Raw genomic sequence first — 16,814 nt, 5'->3', positions numbered from 1 at the left:
ATGTTTTTTTCCTTTTTTATTCTATTTCATTTCATTTTCATCTTTTGTTTTTGTTCTCATGGCTCAAATGAAGACCAGAAAAAAAAATATAAATGTAACTCTGTATGTTTGCTTTTCTCTCAGTTTCCCTTACTCTTTCCCACTCTTCAACCCACCTCTCTCTCTCTAATGAAACACAATTCTATCTATCTATCTATCTATCTATCTATCTATCTATCTATCTATCTATCTATCTATCTGTCTGTCTGTCAATCTATCTATCTGTCTATCTGTCTGTCTGTCAATCTATCTATCTATATATCTGCCTGTCTGTCTGTCAATCTATCTATCTATATATCTGCCTATCTATCTGCCTATCTATCTATCTATCTATCTGTCTGTCTATCTATCTGCCTATCTATCTATCTGTCTGTCTATCTTCTGTCTGTCTATCTATCTATCTATCTATCTATCTATCTATCTATCTATCTATCTGTCTATCTATCTATCTATCTGTCTATCTATCTATCTATCTATCTATCTATCTATCTATCTATCTTTCTGTCTGTCTGCCTGTGTCTGTCTGCCTGCCTGTCTGTCTGTCTCTATCGCGCGTGAGTGCTTGTGTGTATTCGTTTCTGATTATTTGTTATCGTCCCCCACCCCACCCCATTCCAAATTGCCATTTCCCCTCTCTACCCCCCATACTTTCCAACTCCTGCTGCCCTTGTTTGCTGATATTATTATTGTTGTTGTTTTGTTGTTATTGTTGTTGCTGTTGTCACTGCTTCTTTTGTAGTTGTTGTTTTTTTTACTTAGTTTTTGTTCTCTTACTGTTGAGGCAGACAAATGCCGAAAGGCATTCCAGCCACGACAACTCCATATATTTATATATCAGAGGCACATAAACAAAGTGTCTATTTTATATTATGACGGAAGGATGCAATATGAAGTGGATTTAGTTGTTATTTCTGGCAGATTAAGCATCCCAACAAAAACCCTTTTATTGGCTTGTGGTTCAGTAGTAGTAGTAATAGTAGTAGTAGTAGTAGTTGTTGTTGTTGTTGTTATAGATCCTGCTGTTGTCATGGTTACTGCTTATCCATTGATCTCAGTCCCGATAAAAATGTCCCTATTTTTAAACGAAGGTTTATGATTCGCTAAAGAAGTTTAATAAGACCAAAACACGTCAGGAGTTGTCGACAGTAGTTGTCCGGACTAGATTAAAATAATATCGACCACGCAATGTGCTAATGTTTGTTTCTCTTCACTGCGTATGTGTTAACGGTTTATTAGATTTTATTATTCTCACCAAATCAGTTAGACTGTTAATAACTGTACCGTTACTGAGACGAGATATTTCGTAGCGTTTACTTGTTTCATTTTGCTTTGTGATTGTTTTTGAAAGAAGAAAAGTTTGTAGCTTTAATCAACAGAGAAACTTCGAAATTGATGAGAGAAAGGAGAAAGAGAAGAAGGGACCATGACTGATGCAAATCTATCCTATTCTTCTACTTCTATCCATAAACAAACTGCAGCACTACACAAAGAAAGATCTAGTAAGAGGCACGAATCTTTGCAACGAAGTGAAAATGTTGGTGGTGTTAATATCCAGCGATTCCTTTTTACGATAGTCCATACAAGAGATCAATAACTTCCACTGCCATCAAGATTAAAACTAGCGTTTCACTCCTTTGTACTTTGACTGATAGTGTGTGTATGTGAGAAGAGATAATTCGAGAGTTGTTGTTACTTGGGCTATGAGCAAGAATCGCATTCTGTTTTGCTTTCCTTGTGTTCGGAGGCTGATTAAGTAAGTGAAAATTAAATACTCGAGTCAGTATGAATGACGTAATGTCTCAGCATGACCATCGTCCAATGACCAAAGCTAGTAAAAAAATGAAATATTTGTTCACTAAAGGATTATTTTGATATTTTGGTTTTGTTCTGAAGTCCTGAATTTGTCGTTATCACCTTTTGCACCACTGGTATCGAACTAACGACGAAGTTTCTACATGGTAATCGACTTGCTAGAAAAAATGCAGCCAAATCTCCCTCACATCACATCCAACCATATAATAGAACACGTTCAATAATGTGGTCCTGAGTTCACTGCACAGTGGAGAAAAATGTGATGGTCACAGCTGGAATGTCTTTAATCATTGATCTCTTAGTTTCAGATCACTTTGTGCCATCTCTCCTGATTCGAAACTCACAGCGTCTTCATTCAAACGCTGTTGATTTTCCACGAATAAGATCTTTCTACGGTGGTAGCTTTTTCCCTTTGAATTGCCAGACTTTTGAACTCTCTTTCATCGCATTGTTTTCCTCCTTCTTGTGACTTGAACATTTTTGAAGTCTTAAAAATCCATTCGTCTTAATTTTTCCTTCGTAGTCCCTTACACTAAGCGGTTTCTCATCTTGTTTTGGGGCTTTCGAAGAAAAGATCTGCTCCCCACTATCACCACCACAACCACCACCACCACCATCAACAACCTTAGCATTAAAAAAAAATCGAATGTTTTAAGACCTTGACAACTTTGTATGGAGAACCATATTGTTTTGGGTTCAAACAGAACAGCGTTTTTTCTGTTTGTGTGTGTGTGTGCTTTTCTGGAGAAGGCGCTCTGTTTAACTAGGTTTGTTTGTCAAACTGCCAATCGGTTCCACTCCTACTTCACGGCTGAGCTATTCGGAAGGGAAAGGCATCCAGCTGCAAAAGCAATGCGCATGTATTATACAAATGTAGGCATTTTTTTTTATTGCCCAACCTATCCCACCCACGAAACGTGTGAAAAAAAAATAATAATAATAAAAGGAAAAGTTTTAAAATAGTAAAACAACAATTACAACAAACAAGCAAATAGACTTGAGGGGGGGGGGGAAGGAAAGAAAGAATAACTTTGGTATATTAGATGGAATTAAAGATTGCATCTTCAAACAGTGAGTTTCAATCTCTGAGTAAAGTTTTAAGATGGTTACCAGATGCTGACATTTTTGTAAGAAACCGTACGAAACTGTCTAATAGTTACTTATATTACTTATATAGTAATACACTCATACTCCTACACATACGCATGCGCATCTCTCCATCTCTGTCTCTCTGTCACTTCTCTCTCTCTCTCTCTCTCTCTCTCTCTCTCTCTCTGTACACACTAATATCTATATACAACACGTAGTTAGATAAAGCTGCGGTGCTTATGAATAATAGGCGTATTATGTATATTTATATTCATACAGAGAAGGAGACAGATGAGCAAATAAATAAATAATAATTATATAGATATATATAATATATATATATATCTATATATATTATATATTATATATATTTGCATTATTAATAAATTTCTTTCTGGGTACACACCATTTATATACACATATGAATGGTAAGGAACACAAGAACATATTTATAGGATCAACAAACTGTCTGAATAGTGTAAAATATACTTAGATATACAGAATTCTGTAGTTGTTTGGACCCACGTCAGATGTAAATGAACTGGTTTATAACAAAAGAAATTCCTGCTGTGACCATTGCGTGGCCATTACGAAAAGGCACAGTGCACCTAGGATTACGTTATCTTTTGTAACCATCTTTTTTTTTAAAGTATTATTAGATGCAGATTTGGTTGTTATTTTTCTAATAGGTTGAGTGACAGCAGAAGGCCTCATTTATTGCATACAAACAGTAAGAGAGAGAGAGAGAGAGAGAGAGGGAGAGAGAGAGAGAGAGAGAGAGAGAGAGAGAGGTGGGGTGAAGAATGCTAGAGTTAGTCAAAGAAAGAAGGGAAGAGTTGTGAATGGAAAGTGGCCGCTAGATTTGATGTTTTTTCTATTTCTGCGATCTTGAGTTCATAATGGGAACAAGCATCGTACTGAAAGGAGGTTCTGTTCTGCCATAACCCTAGTTAAGCCCTTCTGAAGAATGAGTACTACATCACGTCTATGGATTTTCCTCGGGGTTTCGTATATCAGTTCTTATTCTTATACACAGACCGACCTGTGGTTATTTATCCCTCAGTCAGCTCTGAGTGAGTATATAAAAAAATTAAATAAATGCGCCCTTTTTAAAGCCTAGCCAGGCTCATGGGCCCGGTTTCCCGGTTTCTATGGCGTATGTGATCCCCAGCTGGACGGAACGCCAGTCCATTGCAGCGTTACTCTTTTTGCCAGCTGAGTGGGAAGGGAGCAAACGTGAAATGAATGTTTTTGCTCAAGAACACAATGTGTCACCCGGTCCAAGAATCGAAACTACAATCTTACGATCATGATGCTGACACCCCAACCACTAAGCCACGCGCTTCCACGAGCGAGTATATATCTGTGATTAATTGAGCTAGGCTTATATTACCCAATGTGTCGTTAAAACTATTTTTGAAGACGGTTTGTATGTATATAATTTGGCTGCTGTTTCTGTTAGGTTGAGAGACCATATAGAAAATCATCTTTTGGCGGGGGCTTTATCAGTAATACATTAGATGAAAGGAAAGAATAAAATAGAATCACGAGCCTCCGTGTATATTCCATGTAGCATGTATGTGCACCGTTGCACATACATGATACAACCATCAGTCACATTCACGATGCTTTGCTTCTCAGAGACTATCTGTATCTGCTCGCGACTACATAAGCACCTGAAACAATAAGCGAAAGTCTGGTAGAAACTATCAGGTCCCATTTGCTCGTATGTGATGGCTAAGCTTTTCACATTCTTTGATGTGCCCTTTCCTTATTCAAAACAAGAGGTTGTGATGGGCTGCTGTTTCTAACTGATCGAATCACCACGTATATGAGTGTATTAAAATATCTGAAAGAAGTAGCTTTTTAATCAGGTTGTTTCAATCCTAAATCCTGAAAAAGAAAAATTCAGCTCGAGGTTTTGCAAAATTCTCTCCGTGTTACCCATCCCACCAGCCAGGAGTCAGTTAGAGAGCCCCTACAAAGATGCTCAACCTGCAGGAATTAACAACCAAATCTCCCTTAATCAAATCCTGTAGTTTTAAGAAAGGAAGGGTACATGAGATAACATATTCCTAGGTGCACTGTGAAAATAAAAAGTGGATGATCTCGACTGGAATGTTTTAGACCATAGGTCTGCGTGATCAGTGTTGGCCTAAGTGAAAACAACAACCATTGAATCAGCAAGGATCCTCAAAGTGATTGCTCAACCTACTAGAAATAGCAGCAACATCTTCCTCCAATCACAGTTTTGCACACTATACATAATTCTAGATATACTAAGACAGGTTGGTCATGAATGGAAGGCATTCGGTCATAGCTCGAGCTAAACAACAGCTACAATAAGTAATTGAATGAAATATTAGCGAAATCTCCCTTAAATCATATAATCTGAAGACAAAAACAAAAAGCAGAAAAGGAAGGACGCATTAGATAATGTAATCCAAGATATGTAATGCCAAAGACGAAAAAAGGCAAGCTTGCTTACGAACCACATGGTTCTGGGTTCAGTCCAACTGCATGGCACCTTGAGCAAGTGTCTTCGGCTGTAGCTTCGGGCCGACCAAAGCCTTGTGAGTAGATTTGGTAGACGGAAACTGAAGGAAGCCCGTCGTATATATGTATATATTTATGTATGTATATGTTTGTGTGTCTGTGTTTGTCCCCCCCCACATCGCTTGACGACCGATGGTGTTGTGTTTACGCCACCGTAACTTAGCGGTTCGGCAAAAGACTTACAAAGAACAAGTCCTGGGGTCGATTTACTCGACTAAAGGCGGTGCTCCAGCATGGCCGCAGTCAAACGACCGAAACAAGTAAAAGAGAGAAAGAGATATGACCACATTTATGTATTCCCTTGTGTAATCTTTAATTCATATTCGTCCCTTGCAAATTCTACCCGAGTACATTCACCCTATTTATTCTCCACTCATCTCTCTCTCTCACACACACACTCTCTCTCTTTCTCTCTCTCTCTCGTTTTATTCCTGACTATGTTCATCCAAATATTATTCCTTTATTCCTTTATGCTTTCATTCTGCCCGTTTGTTTATTCCGTTTATTCTCAATATTTCCGTTTATTCATGGCAGCAAACAGTTTTTATGTTCTTTTAGATTTCCGTTTATTTTTAGCTCTCTTACACAATTACACTATTTTTCACATAGCAATAATTATCCTTTCTCTATTTCCATATTTCTTTTCCTCCTTCATTCGGTCATTCATTCCTTATAATCTTCATTCATTTCCCCCCCCTTTTCCTTTTTATTTTTTTTTCCCCCTTCGCTTTACATCTATAATTTGACCGTATATTTTTAACTCTCTCACTCTCTGTTTCTATCCGTGTATGCGTGTGTTTCCCATTTTCTAACCTCGTCTTTTTTTTCACATATCACAACCACATATTCCCCAGCTTCCATTTTCTGTCGCCACCATACTACTTCCGCTTCTCCTCCAGCCCCCACCCCCCACTCCTTCACTCTAACTCCATTAATATTTCCATCATCTTCCCTCTACCATTGAAATCTACACCTCGCTTAACACACACACACAGACACACACACACATACACACACACAAATACACACACTTAGACGAACACACACGAATACAAACGAGCGCGCACACGCGCTCTCACGTGACTTTTAAGTAGACAGGAAGCAAACAGGTGCTTCTGTATATCTATGTTGTTTCCATGGCAAAACTCCACGAGGAAAGGTTTCCTTATAAACCTGCGTCTAGCTGCAATAACGTGCAGACGTTTTCTGGCAAATATTTTGCATTACGTAAACAGAATTTCAACCTTACGGATATCCATCAGAAATTTTGCTTACATAATGCAAAATTTTAATGTATATATACATACACTTCGTAATTCTTTCTTTTAAATATATGTAAAAATATTAACAATTTTCAAGTCTGTGCACTCAGAAATATACTGTTGTTTTCTACAACTAATAACTATGCATATACGTTGTCACGCCACTTACTAGAAATAGCAGTCAAATCTCACTCAAAAGTACTCTGCATTCTTAAAAGGAAGAGGACACATTCGATATGTAGGTTAAAACTATGCTTCGAAAAAAAAAAAAAAAAAAGAAAGAATGAAATTGTCATGACTACAACGTGTTTGATCATAGGTCCACGCTCTATATAATCAACTATGACCTTGGCTAAACAGCAAAATCATTAGCAGCATTGCTATTATCACCGCTCTATCAACAAATGCCACAGAGCAAAAAACGTGGGAGCTTCGTCGGGGTTAGTCGAACTGTTAGAAATGGTAGCCAAATCAAATTACAAACCTGAAAGCTATAAAATAAAAACGAAAAAATATTCTGTAATATGCCTGAAAGTAAAAAACTAAACAAAACAAAAAACAACTAAATAAATACGGTCACAACTGGAAAAACTTTGGTCATGTCTGCACAATCAAGGCCGGCTTCAGGTTAAAAAAAAACAACAACAAAAAACACAAAGAGGGAACTGACCTTTTGACTGTAAGCTAATTTGGGGTTAAAAGCTAACGACAGCTCACTAGCTGTGTATCCATTGAAGCATTCGTGTATTTAAACAAAAATGAACCAATAGTGCTCAGAGGGGTCAATGGCATGTAATGATCAATATAAACGAATACTGGTATACGCTTTTACTCTTTTATTTGTTTCAGTCATTTGACTGCGGCCATGCTGGAGCACCGCCTTTAGTCGAGCAACTCGACCCTGGGACTTATTCTTTGTAAGCCCAGTACTTATTCTACCGGTCTCTTTTGCCGAACCGCTAAGTGACGGGGACATAAACACACCAGCATCGGTTGTCAAGCAATGCTAGGGGGACAAACACAGACACACAAACACACGCACACACATATATATATACATATATACGACGGGCTTCTTTCAGTTTCCGCCTACCAAATCTACTCACAAGGCATTGGTCGGCCCGGGGCTATAGCAGAAGACACTTGCCCAAGGTGCCACGCATTGGGACTGAGCCCGGAACATGTGGTTGATTAGCAAGCTACTCACCACACAGCCACTCCTAACATAGAACGTAAATTCTTGATTTACTAAGATTGTCTCCGCCTCTTGAGGTTGTATCCTAATTGCCAAATGACAATTAAGACCAGCTCGACTCGTGAAGGGGAGATAATCTAGAGATCCAAGAAGTTCTCGAAAAGTGACATGCCACTGGTTTATTATCGGGAGGACAGTTGTGGACACGCGTTTGCTTCTGCCGCAATAGCCGTCATCAGCACGACAGCTGTCCGACTTTAATATCCAGTGGACTTATACAAACAAGAGTAGAACACAATGATGGCCTGCCCACCTCTGTCTGATTCTGTCTCTGTCTCTCTCTGTCTCTCTCTCTCTCTCTCTCTCTCTCTTCTTAAAATCTGCAACAAATGATGTGTAATCTTTTATTCTTTTATTCTGAAGGCAACTTTAATGCGGAAGTTCCTCATTTCACAAACACCTTTTCCGCAAACAACACCACATTAAACAATTCTTCATGGGTTACAGTACACCATTTTATTTCTCCGACCGCGTGGAGAACTACAAACAAAATAATTAAGACCGGATGAATATTTGAAAAGATTAATTAACATTTAAAAATCATCTTAGATCATAATTTTGTCTTAAACGAGAAAAGAAATGAGTTGACTTTTTAAGAAAATTAATTAATAATTATAGCTTCCTGTATAGCTTACTTCAGCGAATGTTCTCTAAGCTGAATTAATTCATTTTCCTGTAAAGAAAAATGTTTCTTTCCCAAAGGAAAAGAGAAGTGTTATATTTTCTGATCCAAATAAAAACTGTCCTTATCGTTTCGGTTGAAATGCACTTTACATTAAGAGATCCCCCAACCACCGGCCCATGGATCATTTGTTACCAGGCGGCAAAGAAATAAGCGGGGTTTTCTACAGTGAGAACAACCAAAATAAATAAATAAATAAATAAATAATAAATAAATAAATAATAATAATGATAATAATAATAATAACAGGGACTTTTTGAGCGGGATGGGCTACTCGAGCAGAAGAAAATTCTAACTGGGCCCCACCTGCAAGGTCATGCGCTGTTTGTCTTGATATGAGATCACCATTTCGCGCACGTATGGTTGTGATGATGTGAGTTTACGTCCTCGTAACTTAGCGGCTCGGCAAAGAGACCGATAGAATGAGTACTAGGCTTACAAAGAATAAGTCCTGGGGTCGATGTGCTCGACTAAAGGCGGTGCTCCAGCAAGGCCACAGTCAAATGACTGAAACAAGTAAAAGAGAGTCAACAAAAATATACCAACACAATTAAAGTAAACCTCAACAAAAGCATAGAAAACAATCTGTGATAGAACGACTACTTGCTGAAATTCTAGAAGGTGCTCCAGTATGGTCTGAACCACACTGCTCTTTTTGGCGTAACGGGCTAAAGAACTAACAAAACAACTGAATTAGGCTTTAACAGGAATACTTTTTGTTTTATTTTTCCACTTGGAGTAACTTTAGAAAAACATGAGAAATAAGCAATTTTAAGCCAACGGTAACATAGATCAAATGTTTATTTAGATAAGGATGACCTACATCTGTCTGTATTTTTTCTATGAAATCATAAATACAATATCTAATTAAAGAATCTGAACTTGACCCACATAATTAGTTTTCTTATTCGGTTGTACTTTAATATAAAAAACCCGAGGTCAAGAAAATTTATGTATATATGTATGTATGTATGCATAATGTGTGGATTATAATTGAAGTATTTGAAAGGTCTGTATGCTTCAGACTTTTATGCAAACAATACATAGGACTATCCTAAATGGTAACTGGATTTGGAATCTGGAATGAATGGTTTATTTTTCTTCGATATTTTAGTGACTACATTAAAATTGGTGTTAGACTCTGTCCGTGGTCCGGTTTAACTCCACTACTTATTTCTTTACTGCCACAAGGGGCTAAACACAGAGAGGGCAAACAAGGACAGACAAACGGATTAAGTCGATTAGATCGACCCCAGTGCGTAACTGGTACTTATTTAATCGACCGCAAAAAGATGAAAGGTAAAGTCGACCTCGTTTAACACCACTACCTGGCACCTTAAGTACCGTATTTGATAATATATAAGAAGCACTCGCTCACCCTACCCCAAATTTGACTTAAACTATAGGATCGAGGTTCTATTTGCAAAGTTGCTTTAAATAAATGCTGTAATGCATTAAAATCTTAATTCTTCCATATGCACCGTTGAATTTGGGGTGAGTCTTATGCCCTCAAATATGGTACCTTTAGCAGAGGTCCCTGATCCCAGAATACTTTTTTTCTTCATCCCACCAATCTCGCAGGCCTTGTAAGGCCCAGTGCGTCTTTTCTCTTGATTAAACGATAAAACGATAATAAAGATAAAGAGAAGGGGAAAACGCAAGGTTTTTATTGTCATCTTCAGAAATTATTTCGAAGTTGATGCTTATTTGTTGAAGAAGTTGTCAATGGTATCACAGCTAGTGTATGTGCCGCTGGGGCAACCCTTGAGTTTGCTGCCAACGGCTCCCTCTTTATAAGTCTTATACAGTAAACCCAAAAGAGCCGCTCAGGGCGGACCGCTCTATCATTTCTTGCCCTCATCTTTGCTGCTACCTGTCAGTAGTTTGACCGTTTTTTTCTGTGAACTGGAAAATTGGGCTTCTGAGAACTTTAATCCTTTACTCGGATATCTTTTCTTAGAGTCTATAAAACTGTTTTATGCATTTATAGTTGGTTTGGCACTGATTAAAATCACTAGAAAATACCACATGTTTTTCAAAGTGGCAGGACATTGGTTTATGGTATTATTGATGACTTATGGAACAAGCCGTAACCGTAATACTTGTTTAATCGTGACAATTGTAAGTCATAACAAATCAATAAAAAGAAGTACGAGAAATATCTCACTGATTATTTCTTTTACCCCAAAGTTTTGTCTGTGTATTTTAATCCAATATGACATTACACAGCATGAGTTCGACTTGAACTCAAACTCCATACCTTATTCGACATTTTAAATCTCTAACCTCTCTCTCTCTCCTGTCTAAGCAACACTTCATATTTCAGATTTTTTTTCTCTTTATTGAGAAGTCTATTTTGTGATTTCCTTACATACCAACATGCCACTCACCTCTCTCACCTGGATTTTGAAGTTTAACCACAAAGATTTCCAATATTTCCGATTCCAGAGCCTCTGCTGATAAGACTCTGACATATATCAACCCTGGCTATATCTCCACATACACCTCTCATTCTAAACAGTAAAGGCCTATTTCCTTTTACTTTTAATCATAACCCCTTCCATACAGATGATACCATCCCCACTTCGCTCTTCTTTAGCTTTCTATGCACAAATGCCATCCACATACGATCTATATAGCTGCCATGTTTCTATAAATCAAGACCTGAAAAACACCCTTCAATGGGCACATAATTATCTAGCGAATTCCTCCATACATATTAACCCTTTGCCTGTCCAAAATATTTTCAGAAGTTTGTCTTAAAAGTCCATTCTTATTTTCAGACTTTTCGTTAGCCCTTCTTTTTTTACATTCTTTTGTAACTCCCAAGTTACTCTGATGGTTGACAAAAACTGGAAATGTGTGTCATAGATGACAGGTAAAGGATTAAAAACAGGGTTTCCACTAGCACGCTTCCTACAACGAAGCCCATTAAAAATCGTTATAAATAATATATCTACACTCTTTGATAGTCTCTCAGTGGAACCTTATATATATATATATATGAGAATGCTAAGCCTACTTCTTTCATGCTACGATTCCTCTTTCTTTTAGACCTATAAAATACTTCAATTTTGATAAGTTTCTGAAACCCTACAAAGCTTAACTTTGACCTACATCAGAGTACTGCATATATTTATAATGGCTGTTTCTTCCACACATAAAATCACTTTTAAAAAAATAGGTTATCCGTTTGATTGATAAAATACCCACTGATCACTGTACTACTAATACAAGTCCACACACTAAATGTTTATTTTATCTTACCTACTAATAGCAAGCTACGTTCTACCTCCGCCTAAGCTCACCTGATACGCCTGTTTAATCTTCTTTTATCCTCCCCCCTATGTCTCACATCTGAGATTTCGAACGAAACACCTTCCCCCAATTCTGAAATTCTCTCCTCACCCTTGTTTCTTCTCTAATCTTCAATCAAAGAACAGTCAAATAATATATAAATCACATTGACCTTAACGATGTTGAAGCCCCTGTAAAAACCCTGAACGCTCTTTCCTCTTTTCACCGCATCCTATTAAAATAAGAAATTAGGATTGTCTATAATTATATGTTGCTAATTATAAGTCAAAATGAATTTAAATGGGATAAAATCATGACAGTGATTGACAGAGTGGCTTCTCTTAAATTATTTGAGGGATTATCTTTTTCTAGTTTAATAATCAGAATTCCCCTGAAAGATATTAATATATCACTTGTTTTGAAAGGAGACCACAGACTCATTAAAAGAAAGCTTTACAACTGCAATAGTGCAGTTATATGAGCAGGCCAATGATATTATTGACATTATTGCGTATTTTAAATGCAAAATATTGTGTCAATTAATAAACTAGTTATTGCTAGATTTCAAGTTTCGTAAAATAGCTAATATCAAAATTTCATTTCGCGAATTGTTGTTCTCCAGAAATTCACATGAAGAAAATAATTAGTTTTGTATTGCATTTGATAATTTGTACATTCAACGATATGCACTATTTAAAGAGAGTGAAAATATTGAAATATCGATCGCTTTCTGTCTTCTTTCAAATGAGGAAAATAATATGAAATTGTGGATATTTAAATTGCTAAATCATAAAATGATGACACTGGCAAATATATCTAAATTCTTTAGTATTTAGCAAATACCAACGGCTAATCTCATGGCTATAAACGCTGCCAGTATTTCAAGATCTTTATCGATGGAAATATTCTTAAGTACTAAAGTTCCTGTTAAATTCCCATATTTCTCCCCCAGTAAGAATGACTTAGATTCCTTCCAACTCATTTCAATGGTTTTAAGTGCACAATATCCTAAGGGTAGTTTTATTCAGATTAGAATCAAAGTAATTTAAAGTTAATCTTAGAAGTGGATTTTAATGACACAATGAATCCGCCCCCTTCCGTCATCATTAGGTTATTCAATTAGTAATTGCTAATGTATGGACTTAAAATTAAAGTCGTTATCACACCACATGCTAATTTATTAACGTTCTCAAGATCGAATCTTTGGCTACGTTTGCACCAAATCCTTGGCCAATAACTTCCCTTCATTCGATGTAAGCTTTACTTCTAGAATGGTTTCAAATTTTGGCACAACACCAGCAATTTTGGGAGAGGGGCTATGTCGATTATATCGACCCCAGTGCTCGTCTGATATTTATTTTATCGTAAGGCGGCGAGCTGGCAGCAGGAACGTTAGCACGCCGGGCGAAATGCTTAGCGGTATTTCGTCTGCCGCTACGTTCTGAGTTCAAATTCCGCCTATCTCGACTTTACCTTTCATCCTTTCGGGGTCGATTAAATAAGTACCATTTACGCAATGGGGTCGATATAATCGACTTAATCCGTTTGTCTGTCCTTGTTTGGTCCTCTATATGTTTAGCCCCTTGTGGGTAGTAAAGAAAGAGGTATTTCGTCTGCCGCTACGTTCTGAGTTCAAATTCCGCCGAGGTCGACTTTGCCTTTATTCCTTTCGGGGTCGATTAAATAAGTACCAGTTACGCACTGGGGTCGATATAATCGACTTAATCCGTTTGTCTCCCCTTGATTGTCCTCTCTGTTTTTAGCCCCTTGTGGGTAGTAAAGAAATAGGTATTTCGTCTGCCGCTACGTTCTGAGTTCAAATTCCGCCGAGGTCGACTTTGCCTTTATTCCTTTCGGGGTCGATTAAATAAGTACCAGTTACGCACTGGGGTCGATAGAATCGACTTAATCCGTTTGTCTCTCCTTGATTGTCCTCTCTGTGTTTAGCCCCTTGTGGGCAATAAAGAAATAGGTATTTCGTCTGCCGCTACGTTCTGAGTATTTTTACACATTTGATTTCTATCTAAATAATCTGTAGGCATTTATTTTATCGACCACGAAATCATTTGAACACAGAATGTAGAGCCGGAAGAAATGCCTTTAAGCATTTTGTCCGGCGTCTTAACGATTCTTCCAACATGTTGCCTTATTTTTGCTTCTAGAATAAAAAAAGGAAGGAATTGTAATTGAGATGTGAAACCATCTCAACCAAACTCTACTGCATATGATGTCAAAGATAAAAGTGTTTTAAAGTAAACACGAACGTAGAAAATAAAGAAATAAAAGACAGGGTAAAGAAATAGATTTATAGGTTGAGAGTGCGTGTGTAAAAAACATTGTTAAAGTAAAAAGGAATGTTAAAGCGTATTGTCTGTGGCATTACAAAGTCTATGGCCCAGTGGTTAGGGCAGCGGACTCGCGGTCATAGGATCGCGGTTTCGATTCCCAGACCGAGCGTTGTGAGTGTTTATTGAGCAAAAACACCTAAAAGCTCCACGAGGCTCCGACAGGGGATGGTGGTGACCCTTGCTGTACTCTTTCACCACAACTTTCTCTCTCTCACTCTTACTTCCTGTTTCTGTTGTACCTTGTATTTCAAAGGGGCCGGCCTTGTCACTCTCTGTGTCACGCTGAATATCCCCGAGAACTACGTTAAGGGTACACGTGTCTGTGGAGTGCTCAGCCACTTGCACGTTAATTTCACGAGCAGGCTGTTCCGTTGATTCGGATCAACCGGAACCCTCGTCGTCGTAACCGACGGAGTGCTTCCAAAATCAAAGTCTATACTTAGAAAATATATTTTGTATTATCCAGCTGCTCCACAATCCCACTGACAAATAAGTCATAATCTTCCGGAGAGCAGAATCTGTTTTCTATATCTAAAGTGAAACAAGTGCAAACATCGTAGGAAAGTGATTATATAACGGAAGCAAGCAGATATATATTCAAACTCGCCATATATATATATATGTATATATATATCATGAGAGAAGAAAATTTCTGTGTACTACTCTGACAAGACCTTTTTCAAAAAAAAAAAAAAAAAAGGTGGGGGTTATATCAATTGATAAACCAGATGTGAGATAATATGAACCAGCAATTGGAGATTTGCAGGTACAGTGTAATAACTGGTTGACTGATTGGCAAATTGGTTACACATGATAGATATATATATATAGATAGATAGATGGATGGCTAGAAGGATGGATGGATGGCTAGATAGATAGATAGATAGATAGATAGATAGATAGATAGATAGATAGATAGATAGATAGATAGATAGATAGATGGATGGATGGCTAGATGGATGGATGGATGGATAGATAGATAAATGGATTGCTAGATAGCTAGATGGATAGATGGATGGCTAGATAGATATATAGATAGATAGATAGATAGATAGATAGATAGATGGATGGCTAGATAGCTAGATGGATAGATGGATGGCTAGATAGATGGATAGATAGATAGATGGATGGCTAGATAGATAGACGGCTAGATGGCTAGATAGATAGATAGATAGATGATAGATAGATAGATAGATAGATAGATAGATAGATAGATAGATAGAGTTGTGTTTGATCGTATAAAAATACCCTCGACTTTAGATGCAGGGAAATGTGGTGTTCTACTTTCACGGCTTCCCTAAGGACAATCGTGACGTAAGAGAAATGGCTTCAAACCATGAATTGAAATCGCATCGAGAATATTGCTCTCTGGGAAGTAAGTAAACTGTTGCATTATATAACTCCCGTTAGATAGACTGTTACAAGCTACAGCCTAAGGAATATTGAGATACTACAGATACACACACACATGCACGCATATACATACACACACAAACACACACACAGACACATATAGATATATATGCGCGGCTATGTGTGAAAGAGCGAGAGGGTAAGGAAAAAAAGACAGATACATGGATGGATGGATTGATAGTCAAATGGTCAGTCAGTTATATTAAATCGATATCTTACTGGCTGGTTGGTCGGCTGGTTGAAATGTGGTAATGATGTGTAAAAGAACTGTGACAGATGCTCGGCGGGTAGATATTTATGCCGATAATTTTAGCTGTCAAAGAAACAAAAATCAAGAAAGAAAGAAGATAGATAGATAGATAGATATGTTTCTATGTTTCTTTATTACCCACAGGGGGCTAAACATAGAGGAGACAAACAAGGACAGACAAACGGATTAAGTCGATTACATCGACCCCAGTGCGTAACTGGTACTTAATTTTATCGACCCCTAAAGGATGAAAGGCAAAGTCGACCTAGGCGGAATTTTAACTCAGAACGTAACGGCAGACGAAATATGGCTACGCATTTTGCCCGGCGTGCTAACGTTTCTGCCAGCTAGACAACACCGAGCATTTGACATTCTCACGGAAAGAATGAGACGACGATAATTTTCAAGGAGATTGAGCTATTAATTCTTGCAAATCGAATAACCCTGTAGGGGCTTGACACCCTCATTGGTTTACTCCATCTGGTTTACTCCATTATAAGGCGGCGAGCTGCCAGAAACGTTGGCACGCCGGGCGAAATGCTTAGCGGTATTTCGTCTGCCGTTACGTTCTGAGTTCAAATTCCGCCGAGGTCGACTTTGCTTTTCATCCTTCCGGAGTCGATAAATTAAGTACCAGTTACGCACTGGGGTCGATATAATCGACTTAATATCTATGTCTGTCCATGTTTGTCCCCTCTATGTTTAGCCCCTTGTGGGTAATACAGAAATAGGTTTACTCCATCTGTGGTCTAGTAACGTTTACATTTCGCACTGTATCACACCATATCTCGACGACTCTCACACGAAGGAC

This window comes from Octopus sinensis, linkage group LG5, assembly GCF_006345805.1.
Source record: "Octopus sinensis linkage group LG5, ASM634580v1, whole genome shotgun sequence".
Taxonomy (NCBI): domain Eukaryota; kingdom Metazoa; phylum Mollusca; class Cephalopoda; order Octopoda; family Octopodidae; genus Octopus; species Octopus sinensis.
The sequence above is the reverse complement of the archived record's forward strand: the minus strand, read 5'-3'. Positions refer to the sequence as shown.